Genomic DNA, 12,971 nt, shown 5'->3' with positions numbered 1-12,971 from the left:
CGCCACGTACTGCTCGTTCCCAGAGTTCCTGACAGGGTTCCACAGAACGTCGCCCACTCGTTTTTAGCGAGCTCGTTGGCATGGCCTTGGGCTTGCTCTGCCAAGAGAGCGATGCGTTGTCTCAGGTGTTTGTTTAGACGTTGCCTTTTCCACCTCTTGGCCAGTTTCCGCCTCTCTTCCCATAGGCTGACCAGGTGAGAGTCTATCACCGGCACCTCCGCTGTACGCTCAATGGCTTTAGTGGTGTCCCCGTGTGCTCGTCGAAGGAATTCGGTCCATTCTCGCATGTTGGTCGGGGCTGTATCCGACTCCTCCAGAGCTCTCTGGAGTTTTGTATAACGAGGCCAGTCAGTAACGAGGCCAGTGTCTCTACTGACGCTGTTACCCGTGCGCGTCGGTTTGCCGATCTGATTGATTGCCCGTAAGCCCAAGGCCGTTGCGGTGCGCTCGAGTAGGAACCCTTTGGGCGACGTTTTCGCGTATCCCCATAGTATGTGGGGTGCAATAAAGTCACCCACTATCACCGCCTTATCCCTGGTGCCCGCTAAATCTTCTGTTGCTGAGAGAATGTGGGGTAGGTCGTTCCCTTTGCTTTTGGGAGGACTGTACAGATTTGTGATTAGTGTGTGTGCCTTACTTCGTTTCTTTGGCATCACACTGATAACTATGGAATTAGTCTCTCCCTCAGTTGGCGGAAGTGTTAATAATTGAGCGTTTATCGACTTGCTCACCAGCGTGGCGACCTTCGAATTTTGAGGATCGCTCAGAGTGTAGTATCCCTGCAATTTGGCCGGCTTGGCCCCGACCTCCTGCAGGCATATCACGTCCGGAGCGATTCCGGAGTTTTTGATAAACTGGTGGAACACTGCCGCTTTCCTGGAGAAGGAGCGGCAGTTCCATTGCCATATCTCTAATTGGTCTGAATATTGTATTCGTTGCGATTTCTTAGCGTGATTAGCCATGTTGCCCACTCTTATTTTAAGCCCGTGACGTTTCCGTGTCCGAGCCGTCGGATTCGGTTACGCAGTGGCTTATTTTAGTTTTTGCCGAACCCGCTCCTATCGCAATTGCGCGTTTTTTGGTGGGAACAGCCTTCGAGACTGCCCTAAGCTGTTCCGCCACGAACCCCTTGTGTTTCTCGAAGTCCTTCGTGCACTGTTGTTGAAATTCCGTTAACCTTTGGGTAATTAATGCCATCATTTCATGCATAAATATTTTCAAGTTTTCCGCGATCATTGTCTGGATCTGCGCTGCCGTTATCTACGCGTTTTTTGAGATTTGGGTTGTCGGAGACAGCGCGGAGACGGAGTTTATATCTGCCGCCGCTTTCGCTTTGGCTATTTGTTCAGACTGACGCGGCATTTCCGGCTGTGGTATTGTGCTATTGAAGCGCGCCTCTAATTCTGACACTTGTTTCTCAAGTGATTGTCGTTTGCGTTCTTCTCCTGAGAGCTGTTCTCTTAGTCGCGCATTTTCCTTTTCCAATTTTTGAATGCGTTTATCATTTTCACCAGTATTCTGTTTTGGAGCAGTGGGAGAAACAACCCTCGCCCAGCTCACCTGCTGTTTTTTAGGCAGTGGCGAATTTGACCGCTGTGAAACCCTGGAGCTGGAGGGGTCCCTCGACGGGGTATTGCTCTTCGCTCTGCTTCCGTGTGGAGATCTGGATCGCGATCGGTGCCGGTAGAAGTCCTCCTCTTCCATGCACTCGAACCAGCGCCCCGGTGCCTTTTTGGTGTTCTGTCCCGACCGCTCCCGCGATCGAGACTGGCGAGTCGTCTTCACGCGCTTGGCGGCAATCAGTTTGTTCGGGCACCGACGCGTCTCGTGCCCCGCCGCCCTGCACATGGCGCACTTCACTTCACATTCGTGTCCTTGCGGGGGTGGATTTTCGAGTCCGCAGCCACGGCATATGTTCTTGGGGTTCGGACAAACGTCCGAGCGGTGTCCCTCTTGCATGCACTCCAGGCACATTTGGATTGTTGGCCTGTACTCCGTGCACCGCATCTATACTCCCATGTAGTAGACGCATTTGGGGCGCGTGCCTCCCGAGAAGGTGAGGAGAGCGGTATTAGAGCTTCCAAGCATTCGGGCCCTTTCGATGGTGACTCCTTGGGTCCTGACGCGCAGGTGTTGCTGGAGATCTGCTGATTCGGTGTGTGCTGGGAATCCGTGCACCACCCCTTTGTAGCTATCATCTGGATCCGCTACGTACACGTTGAAGGGGTGTTGCTTGCCTCGCAGCTCCATGCACGTGACTCGACGAATGACGTCCGCCACTTCCAGTGAAGGTGTGGCGACGATGATGATATTTGTTCCCTCTCGAATTCGCAGTATGAAATCTTCTCCAGTGATTTTTCGCTGGTTCGGTCCGTTTCCTGTGATTATCGTCCCGGTAGCCCGAATAATCGCTTGCGGTATTTCTGTTCTCAGATATTCCTTGAGCATTAGTCCTTTGTGTGGCTTCAGTATTATCTTGATGTCATTCTTCGGTAATGGTGGCAGAGGCTTCCCCTTCCACGGGCGCATGTTGCGACGACCGATTTGCCCGTCTCCTTTCGCGCCGCCTGCTGATGGCTGTTCGTTTATGTTGTTCTTGTTGGGAGCCGTTTCCCTGTCGTTGCGCTTGACAGCCTCTCGCTGTCGCCGCGATAGAACTAACTGCCAGCCGTCCATCGCCTGGTTGTCGGCGGCGATCTCTTGGCTTTTGCTAGTCCTCGCTTCGGAAAGTACTCTTGTGTCCCCGTTTTCGTCCGCGTTGTTAACCGGATGCGGGGGTGTTATTTGGAGGTCCATGTCCTCTGACGTAGCCATCTCGTACGCTCGGCAGAAGCGATCTGGTTATTAGGTGGTGAGGCGGTCGCTCACGCGCTAAGCCTATCGAGGCCTAACGGGGCTTCCGCCGCTTCGAATTTTCAAAGTCGCGTGGAATGACGAAAACTTCACTCACGGACTTGAACTTGGTCTTGAAACGGAGCGTTTGTCGAGTGGAACCCGATGGGATAGTCGAGTCTGGAGCTACCTCAACGTGCTTCAACCGTAGCAACAAGTAACATGTCGAAACACCACCAAAACAGTCGCAGGCCTGCGCAGCACACGAAGAACAGTCACATTGTACGCGGCAGGAGCGGTTCCACAGCAGCTCCATTTTCCGCATCACGCACTGCAAGATTTTCGCGGTGAAGTCGCTTTGGGTCGTTTTCGCGAACACCAACTTAAGTGTACGCCAGGCATCGGCGGCGAGCTGCGACTTGTGCTGCTCTCTTCACAGCGGTCTGCTGAGCTCTACGTGGCCTGATTGCAACCGCGTGTGACGCTCTGCGATTCGCTTCTTCAGAAGGGGTTCGTACCTTAGGAAAAGGCGTCAAAGCGTGTACTGAAGAGTGAACACAGGTATCGAGACTACGCGGTGAAGATTTCACATCCATTGACACATGGCACGATGCGATGCAACTGCTACATGCAGTGACGCCTGGTGGAATACAACGTAACTGCAATGCAAAGTTTGAACGTATCGACGCTACGTGGCGCGCTTCTTACATCGCGCTACAAGTGACATGATAGGCTGCTAATCAAGATGATTTTAATAATTATTTGGCAACCCCTTTGAAACAGGGCGGGTACAAATAGTCACCTAGCCTGCTTAAATAATTCAGGCATGCTGTACATGTCTAGTAGTCCAGCATTTTTTATATACATATCCCTAACCTTCTTTTTCTTCCTCGAACTGTCTCTATCTTGTACCGTTATCTATACAAGTGCTACATGGCGTGCAACCTGGTGCAATAATATGCAACTTCAATGCAAAGCGTGCACGTATCGAGGCTACGCACTACGCATCTGACATCGCGTGACTTCTCCCGCGCTGGGACTCGTGTATAGGACATGTTCCCGCAGCGGCTAGCAAGCGCTGACGTGATGGTAGTGGGAACTAGGTTTATTTTTTTCTCATTCCTGGCGATATCTGCGACGGACACCGGTGGCAGCTGCGGCGGCAGACAACATCGCCCACCGAAACGGTTATTGTAGTGAGTCCATAACTGCTTACGCTGTAATCACGACTTACATAGCTGTCAGCGCACTCCGGGTGCATTTTCACCATATAGCACGAGTTTCCGACCACCTTCTTGCTCGCTTGCGTGAGAAAATACCGAGGCAGCGTTTTCCAGATAAGTTGTGGCTGACCAGTACTCTGTGTCATTGAGATACTCGCCCACAACAATTATGACATCCCCTTTGTGGTGCCTGAAAAGCCTCCTGTGTTCCTCGCTGTTCCACGAATGGCGAAGCAGGCTAGTCTGACGTGTGCGGCTTTCGAGCAGATCACATTGCAGCTTTTGCATTTGGTCTCGGAAAGTTCGACGGGCGCCATTGTTATTACATCCCTATTGGTCATCATCAAGTTCGAGACGTCCCAAGTCACGACCTCGATAGGTTTCGAAGAAGCCGCATTTCACGCTACTGTGGAATATAGTCAAAAACAACCAAGTAACAAATGGGTAATACTTTGTGACTCGAAAGCAACGCTCCAAAGCATGCGAAGTTTACGACGTGAAAATTGCGCCCAACTGGTATTCCAAATCAAAGAAATTTGCCATTGCGTTTCTGAACGAGGACATGATATGATTATTCAGTGGCAGCCAGGATTTGTGGCATGATTGATAATAACCTCGCCTTTTGACGCTGCCCGACATGCCCAGGCTGGAGCACCGACACTACTCATAACTTTATTGAAAGTAGAAGTTGAACAAGAGTTCCGCAATCTTGCTCGTGCCATAATCCTCAGAACTCTAGCTGTCGATTTTACAGTATTGACCTATCACTAAAACTGCAATCGCCATCCAACCTTTCACGACGTGATGCAACAGTGCTGTGTCGGCTATCGGCAGGAGTAGCCTTTACTAACTCCTACAACTATCGCATTGCAACGGCGGACTCATCCATGTGCGCTAAGCGAAAGTGTGAAGAGACCATTTACCATCTTCTGTGCCACTGTTGTCGCTTATATAGACAACGCCCGACTGTCCACTATGCTTTGAATATAGACTGCCGAATATGTTATTTACGGAAGCAAAGGTCATGGGAGCCTCCCATAGCCACTCCCTCACAGCCCGTTAGCCCAGAAAACCGTTCAAGCGCTTCTGCAATACCCGAAGGCGACAAACTTGAGCGCCTGACTTTAGATTTCCTGCACCTGGCTTAGTGCATACGAAAGTACGATCAAGACACGTGTCTCCTCGCTCACTTTCTGTTACTCTTCCATTCCCCTATTCACGTGTAGGGTAGCAAACTGGTCTTATCATAATCTATTTACCTCCCTGTCTTTCCTTGCTCCCTTTCTTCCTTCTCTCTGTCTCTTTCTCTGCTAGTTTTGTAGGTAAAAGAAGTAATGATTGCACCATTAAGTATTGTCCGCTACCTGAAGATGATAGTTTAGCTCTCTTCTTCTTTTTTATAACTTTTTCATTTATTTACAGATACTGCAGGCAGCAGTGTTGCCCAAGCAGGAGAGGGGTACAAAAGGTGAGTTCGCAAAGAGCGCTCAAGAGCATTAGGATAAGTATATTTAAATCTTCTTAGTCCATAGTAATGACCAAAACTCAATATTCGATTTCTGCAACGCAAAATAGTAAAGATCAAACGTCTGCTGCTTAGCGGGAATATACAGTTGGAAATGACTCCCCAGTTTGAAGCTATTATGTAGCTTCTAAGTCAAATGCTTTAGAAATTGGGTTACCGAATAACTCATTCTGGTTGCTATAGGCACCAAAACAGTAGAAAATTGAGGTGCTTTATCACGTGATGCGTAATGCCATGACGAAATCGGGTATTTTCAGACGATGTCGTTGTAATTAAAATATAATTTGTACTTGAGTGCAAACCAAACGATTTTCGAACAGCTATTCCGATCGTTGTATTCCAAAAATAATTAGTAAACACATAGGTCGAAGTCGAGCTCACAATGCTTCCAAAGTGCTGCTACTTTACGATAAATTGTTACTATCATATACCTTCACAAGAAATTACTGTAGAGACGTGCGTATCGCATAGTATTTACCCGTTTGAAGAGTCTGAGTTATTCAATGCGCAGTGACCGCAAACGAATAGAAATTGATGCGAATTTATATATTCGTTAGTTAATGATTTATAGACGCGCAGTTGTAGAGCACCTTATGGAGAACGGGTGCCAAATTGTAGCGCTAAGCTTTTGGCAAATACATGCCCGCACCTATAGAACTAATAGAAGAACTGTAGTAAGGTCGGCCGGGGAGAAGTGCTCTAAGACTCTTGCTCCACGCTTGGGGAAATAACAGAGAAATGAACCTATAACTTCAAACAGCCGCCATAAGAGAAAACCGAAACACCCAAAATACACTTCGTATCATTCTTTCGTGCATGTAACAAATGCTGAAATGATCTGAAAGATAAACGTTCCAAATTTTAGTCCTTTATTGTGGATTTGCTGAAGTTAACTAAATCACTTGATCCTTCGAAATTTGTATTAGCGTTTGGCGAGGTTATTTTACCTACGCATGTCTTTCAGGAACACCATATTTCACGCAACTGTACGCATGCTTAAAATAAATGTGACCAAGCAAAGAGATCTGACATACTGCATATTGTTACTAGTCATCGTGAGTTTTTGAGAATATGATTGTTCAGAAAATGATTTGCTCGTGCGTGCTTGATCACAATAAATACGAGTAGACACCGAATGAGATAATATCTTACGCGTCTAAGAATTGCGTTTTCCTTATTCTCCTTTGAGGCCTCGCACATAGAGAAAAGATTCAACGAGAGCGGACACTCCCATAGAACCATGCAGGAAGAAAAATGCTAGGAAGGAGCGTCACGTGACAATCTTGAAACTTAGTCACAAAGCATGTAGAGGAATGGGATGATGGGAAATAAGCTCTTAAGTGATAGGCAAGCGGTAGCTTCAGTCGGCTTGCTTTGGTTCCGTCTGCTGTGGGGGTTTTAGAAAATGCGCACATAGTCGGCATGGCAAATGCACGCCGAAAGGAATTCAAGAGTGCGAAGCAGTCGGGGCTGTGTTACGTCGGTCAGGTAAAGCACCGAACCATCACGCGACTCCGTCGAACAAGTGCCAGGTGCATTTTCATGAAGAAGGTGCAAGAGGCCTTGTTAAATGAGGAAATGTATATTTTGCTCTATATGAATTCTCGTTACGGGCTTTTGTGCATTCATCCAACGCAGTGACACCAGGTAAGCAGCAGTAGTTCCCAGTACGAGGCTCCCCCGGACGACATCAGCTGAAGAAAGTAAATTACAAGCATGTGTCATTTTGGTATTAACACCTAATAGGAATAATGCGTGTAGAGGCGAAACGTGCGAAAGTGTATCCGAAAAACTAGCGAAATTAATTGCAATAATGCTCGGGGTCAGAGAAAGCGTCACAAGTTTGTCCCAGTAAGATTCAGTACAGGGGAAAAAACTGCGTCACACGAGCCCAACTGCTTTTGGCTAACTGCCTATCAGCACCGAGCACGGCAAGCGCGCCCAGAAACTACCGAAATTAGTCACAATAATGTGGGACTCACAGAAAGTGTCACAAACATCTCCCAGGGCGAGTCATTAAGTCAAATTAACTGTGTCAGGACGGCTGAGCTGCTTGTCGCTAACTGCGTCACAAGTCTAAGTTCCATTCCATAAGCCTAATTGCTTGAAATGCGCAGCAGACTGTCAAACAATATTTTTCACCTTCCCGTAGTCCAATAGTGCAGTGGTGCCATGTCAAAGTGCACAAAGAGCGCAACAATACCCGGGGAGCCCTATTACCCGGCTAAATCCAGAAAATGAAAAACAAGCAGACGGGTCATCGAACAGGCCAACGCTCACAGGCGCAGCCGACCTCGCTCGCTTCGGCGGCGTGTCTGACGCATGGCGCATGCGTGTGGCACTTCATGGGCCTGTCGCTAAGTGACGCAAGAAAAGTAAGTCCCAAAGAATAACTTAATTTATACGCGTATATCTTTAGTTTTGCCGGGAAAGAATATAAATATAAATGAATGTCTCTTAACTTCGTTTAGCGTTCTTTTTTTCCGATGCTCGCGGCAGCAAACAGTCGACATTAATAATAGCGTGACGTATTTCCTGTTGCCAGTTTTCACCGAGCATCCAGTATTGTTCAATTTCTTTTTCTACGCCTCGCATCCTATTTCTCTTCGAGCTGCATTTATTGCGCGTCTTTCTCACTCTCACCCCCTCCATTCGGTCGTTTTCTCTCCTCTTTCTTTAGGTGTTCGTCGTCGGTACAGAACTTCTGCGGTGTTGAGCGATTCTTTTTTCTTGCTCTAGTGCCTCTACTTTTGCTCCTGTACCTAACTTCGGAGCTCTGAATGGCAAATTCAAGTCAGTCTTGCTGACTATGCAAATCAAGTAGCCAGATATTGCTCCAGCGTATGCACAGCCCCGTAGCGCTGGCACGGTTCGGGGACGCAGCCAATGCGTCTCTAAACCACTTAGAGAGCGCCGTTTGAAACGCCGCACGCTCTCTGCTTCAGTAGGCCGCGTGCACGTGCTCTCGATGGAAAGCATTGTTATTCCTCACCATCTTCTCCTCTTCTTACTGTACGTCACGCTGTGAAATTCCCAGGGCGCAGCCGTCGTTATGGGAGTCTATCTTTTGCTACTCCCTGTAGCTCCGAATGCATAGGACGCCCGCTGCTTTGTATAGCACATTTTCCATGTTCTGTTCACTTATTTCCTTCTACGACTTTTAGCATAAGCGATGGTTTTTGTTCCACTTTTTTCCATCTCACTGACGAAGTATTATTTCAACTAAAGAACCACGGTACTACAGGAAAGCGAAAGCAGCGGCTAGTCTTACCATTTTCTTGCCTAATAAACTTTTCCGAACTCACTTGTCGACGCTGCGAAACAACAAGTGGCCCCAAAGTCAACAATATTTCCTATTATCGTGCTATTCGTCGTTCGCGCCAATACAGAGTACCCCTGCGTAGAGCGCTGAACCTGCATTTAGTATTGTGCGTTTGCACTGTGGAGTGGATTTCGCTGAATAGAGAAATATTTCTTTTCGTCAAGTGCTGCGACACAGCGGTGCGGACAAACAATGTCATTGGCCGAGTACTGCGAGTTGCTCAGCCCTATTTACTGAGAAGACAGGCGCTGTAGAAAGCCATAGTTTTGCCTGGCATATGGCGGTACCGTTTAAAAAGTGCGTAGCCAATGCTAACTGCATAGTGAGAAGTACTGCTAGTGGTGACCAGCCTTCCTGGCAAGCATGTTTGAAAACAGGCTGTCTCGAACCAGTGGCGCACTGTCGACTGATCAAGCGTGCTTTTGCACGCAGAGCTGCCACACTCTACTCCCGTGTGCCGGAAGGTGTGCAGGGCCGTCCACTCTTAGTACGAACACGGCGCAGCGTGGCCCCGCACTGAAACTGAGCGGCGCAGGCGCAAAGGGGCTTGGAGGCGGGGCTTCGTGTCGTCTGCTAAAGCGCGAGAGCACGTCAAGCTTTAGCAGACGACACACGATATGAAGCCCCACCTCCAAGACTCTGTGAGCCTGCGCGGCTTATTTTCGATGTGCGGCCACGTTGCGCCGTGTTTGTACTAAGAGTAGACCACCCTGTGCATGTAAGGTTATAACCGGTTTATTGATTTGAAAGCGTCAAGTAGCCCTTAGAGCTACAAAGCCGACGTCTGTGGTCTGTAGCGGCGAAATGGCACATGAAGCCCACTGGCTGCGACGCCACGTCACAAGGGCGCCTCGACGGAGCAGAGCGGGTGAAAGAGAGCCCTGCTAGTGATAGCGCGCCAGGTGTTGCGCGAGAGAAGAAGGCATCACCGCAAGCCAACGTCGCCTTCGCTCTCGCTCTCGGAAGCTGGTGCGCGTTTCCATATCTCTCTCTCTCTCGCTTTCTCTCTCTCTCTCTCTCTCTCTCTCTCTCTCACCTTCGCTGGGCTTAGCTGCTTCACGCGACTGTCAGCCTTGGTGGTGGCTTCTGCTTCCTCGGTCTCGCGTCGGTCAGGACGTTGGTGGCATGAGGCATTCGCATCACAGGCTGCTGCTGCTTGCTGGCTCAAGCAGCACGTACCGCTGTGGCACATCAATCTAAGCGCAGAACTCTAATGACCGCTCAGCGATGTTCAATTGTAGATTAGTGCTTTCGCTTTCACAACTAACAAGTGCTTAGGTGCTATCGGATTTAGTTTTGTATTTTTCTATCTTTTAGGAAGCCAACATAAATTGCTGGTCTTTACGCATATAAGCTTTGACATGCATTTTGTACACAAACAGTAATCAGGATTATTGTTGTCAGGCGTATGCTTTACTTAGCCCTTCCGTCTTATGCAATTACCTTAAGGTAGGTGGAAGACCACTCGAGAATTCGCAGGTACCGTGCAGCTGATTCAAGCTCAGCCGTATGCATTATTTAGCCCTTCTGTGAAATAAAATTGCCTTACGGCAGGTGGGACGCCACTGGAGGTCTTGCAGGTACCTTGCATCTTATCCCAGCTCATAATGACCAGCACAGTGGACAGAGTTTTAGCGCAAATAAAAGAAAGCTCTGTCGTTGAGGAGAGATCAGAGATTATTGTACATTTAAACATAACCGTTGCCAGCATTTGCAAAATGCAAGGGAAATTTCCTCTGATATGTCTACAATTATAATGCTGGTCTGATGGGCGAGCTGAACATTGTTTCTGACACACAATCTCTCATATTTCTAAAACCATTGTTAGTGAAGCTTACTGTAAGCTTAACACAAGAAAATCATAGACGGCTTTTCCTTTCTTCGGATGTCGCGGAGCCTGTGCACAGTGTAGTTAGCCAATATGCTACATTTCCAATAGTGACCTTTGCAACATGAACGGGAAATTATCGAACCATGGCCTAACGTGTCCATGGCCTAACGTGGAAGAACCATGACCTAACCTGTCGCCGGCCTACAAAGCGATGCGGACGCTACTGTACCGTTTTTGAAGTCGACTGGCGTCAGTGACCGATTGTAGGTACGATGGGCAGCCGAACGTATTCCCACTGCTAGTTCATCTACCCCTCTCCTTTCTTTCTGTCTTTCTTTTCATCCCTCAACCCCCTGCTCCAGGTTAGAAACCGGACACGCGTCCGGTTGAAGTCCCTGCCCTTCCTTTCCCTCCTTCTCTTACACCTACCTATATGGTTTCAAACTGTCTATATAGACTTTGATTTGAATTCGGTCACTCAACTTTTGACAGTAGACGTATGGACGGTAATTTCACAGGTGCCGATAAACTGGCTAAAAAGCACTATACTAAAGCGACCTTTGTCACTGATGTAAGACTTCTGCGGAAATGACCTTACCGCGCAAACCGGTTAATGCAGCGAAAGAATACGCCGTGCCTCTGAGTTTGTGCTGTTGAGTTTTCTGTGAAAATGTGTCTTTTCGCCCAGTTAGCGATTGTACCATATTGTACGGAATTTCTATACATAGTATGCACGTGACGTCACATCCGCTACTGTTGTCTGCTTCCGCTACCTTCCACCACCTTGGGGAACCTTATCAACAGGCGCGCGCATAGGCCTTTAGGTTCCCCAACATGGCGCCGCCGTATCCTTAAATGATGTACGTGCATGCTATGTATAGAAGACATGCAGCGGAAAGGAAAATATTACGCGAAAAACAAGCAGTCAGTGATGCAATAAGATGCTTATAGAATGCATATAAGCTGTCTGTGTCTAATTCGTGAACTTCTACAGTACCTGTCAGGTGCTAGCAGACGTAGTTACTAGAAGTACAGTGCGCACAAAATTCAAAAGCCAAATTTCTATTCTTGTAGTGTAATAAAGACGTCTCGCATACACCTAAAAGCACAACGCTTCTGTGGGCAAATATCTCTAGACCTCCTGAGAGCCTCCTTCCTACAACCAACCAATACTGTACGGCTATGTTAGAGGATTGATCATTTGCTAAATTCGGAACGACCTCTAGCGCCTGGAGGAAGATGACGGTGAAGACTGCGCTGACCAGCTCAGACCCGCAGAAGCAGCGACGGCTGATCCAGGGGACAAATGTGTGGCTACTCTTGTAGTCGAGGATTGATGAACACCCTATCCTTACTCCCGTTTGACTTTTCACAGTGGCCGATGTTGGGCAAAGTGCATTAGCAAAAATCTGCAAGTCGGTCGCAATGCAAGGTTGCTTTTCAACAAAAATATCATATCAACAGGCTATCTTTCTCCCTAAAGTGCGGTATCCTTCCACCAGGGAGCGAGCGCGACAACAAAAGTTTCTAGATAATTGTTCTGAAAATGTTCTGTTTCTATAGCTCCTTCTCACCAAACACCTGAACACCGAGAGGGAATGTATTGTTGCCATTAAATAACCTCTATCACCGCCGAGCCCTTGCAGAGTACAGTGGTGTGCCGATTTTGCCGATAGTCAAGGCGACACCGTTGAACGCCAAAAATTCTTTGTTCGACAAGTCTTTAGGCAAAAACGTTTTGGCTGCAAATGACTTTACTCGCAATGCGCAGCAAGAATTTTGCAAATGGCCAATTTTCTTTGACTGAGCAATACGGGAGGAGAAAACACAATGGGCTTCTTATTGTTTGCATGTCATTGGCTGCATTTTGCTGGGTAGATTCTGTGAACGCGTTTGCTTGTGCACCGTGCTCGTGGGAACTTTCTTTTTGCGTTAATCCCCGTTTCCGTGCCGAAAAATGAGAACAGACTCTCTGGTGAGTCTTTAGCACGCAGGGCGATGGGCCTTTTGTGCAAACAAAGGCCCCGAGAGTCCGACCTCAGGGGGATCAGCCTAGAAAACACACGTAAGTGCTTTTTCCCTACCGTGAGAGTTACCACTTGACCAAATGGCTCTAGTTCCATGATCCTGTTACATGCAGCTATCGTGTGCCATCTACCTCTCCTGTTTATGTTTGTATCATCTTTATATAGGGAGAGGTCATCCTTGTTATTGATTTATCCATTAATCTGTGAGACT

At 48.0% G+C, this 12,971-nt stretch overlaps 1 protein-coding gene across 1 annotated transcript in view; it reads left to right on the top strand.

Moving 5' to 3' along the window:
- Positions 1–12,971, top strand: part of LOC135901743 (neural cell adhesion molecule 1-like) — a 723,087-nt gene that overhangs the window by 124,033 nt on the left and 586,083 nt on the right. The window contains exon 3 of the mRNA XM_070531921.1: positions 5,478–5,523. The gene's annotated coding sequence lies outside the window, so the exon portion shown is untranslated. The remainder of the gene's footprint in view (positions 1–5,477; positions 5,524–12,971) is intronic.

This window comes from Dermacentor albipictus, chromosome 1 (genome assembly GCF_038994185.2).
Source record: "Dermacentor albipictus isolate Rhodes 1998 colony chromosome 1, USDA_Dalb.pri_finalv2, whole genome shotgun sequence".
In the NCBI taxonomy this organism is placed as follows: Eukaryota; Metazoa; Arthropoda; class Arachnida; order Ixodida; family Ixodidae; genus Dermacentor; species Dermacentor albipictus.
This window is presented reverse-complemented; position numbering and strand designations above follow the sequence as displayed.